General features: G+C 62.3%; 1 protein-coding gene across 1 annotated transcript in view; it reads right to left on the bottom strand.

Annotated features, from left to right (window-relative positions):
• The window catches only part of CSNK2A2 (casein kinase 2, alpha prime polypeptide), a gene marked incomplete at its 5' end in the record, with an annotated part of 21,430 nt that overhangs the window by 6,575 nt on the left and 14,027 nt on the right, over positions 1–828 (bottom strand). The gene's annotated exons all lie outside the window — the stretch shown is intronic.

The following is an 828-nucleotide window of genomic DNA, read 5'->3' as shown; positions in this document are numbered from 1 at the left end:
GACCGCACAGCTAACAGCACTCAGAGCAGGCAGGCCGGGAACTCAGGGGGCAAGGCTTCTCAGTGCTCAAGGCGGGGCAGGGAGAGGAAAACATTAACCTACAGAGCATGGAGCGGGGGAGCACAAAGAGTGGGGACAGCCTGGGAGCCCAGGAGGCTCCCCTCTATCCCGGGATAAAGACTAACGCGGCTCAGCGGCACAGAAATGCCCGTGGGGCCATGGGAAGCACAGCGCAGCCTTGGCAGAGGGCTTGCTGCCAGCACACGTCCGCCACCCTCCTCCCCTCTGTGGCCACTCACACGGACATGACAAAGATCCGGGGTGCACTTTAACCTGCCCCGTGCCACTGTCGCTGGAGAGCCCAGAACGCTGCCGCTCCCGCGCCAGGTCACAAGTGGCCCCATATTTGCCCTTTGCTCTGTACCTGTCTTCGGCAGCGGCGCCGGCCCGACCCTGCTGGGCTGGGCCCTCCTCCAGGGAACGTAAGGCGAGACGGCGGGGCAAGGAAGGACACTGCAGGGCAGCGGCAGGAGCAGACCCCTCTGCCCTTTCTAACTAACAAGGATCATCTCTCAGCTCAGACAAGTCACCGATTGCATCAGCGCAGGAGCCAGCTGCCCGTCACGGGCACCACTTGGCAGCTTCAGGAACAATCACGGAGCGAGGGCTTGAAATTCACAGTCCAAGAGAGCAGCTCTGGCCCTGGATCACCTCCGGATCCTGCCTTCCTGCGGGCCAGCTCCAAAGAGCCCCTCTGCCCCCAGCACTGCCCTGGGAAATCAACTGACCACACACAAGTGTCACTGAGAGAGGCAGCACTTTAACGGC

Source organism: Buceros rhinoceros, unplaced genomic scaffold (assembly GCF_000710305.1).
Source record: "Buceros rhinoceros silvestris isolate BGI_N320 unplaced genomic scaffold, ASM71030v1 scaffold29848, whole genome shotgun sequence".
NCBI lineage: Eukaryota > Metazoa > Chordata > Aves > Bucerotiformes > Bucerotidae > Buceros > Buceros rhinoceros.
The sequence above is the reverse complement of the archived record's forward strand: the minus strand, read 5'-3'. Positions and strand labels throughout refer to the sequence as shown.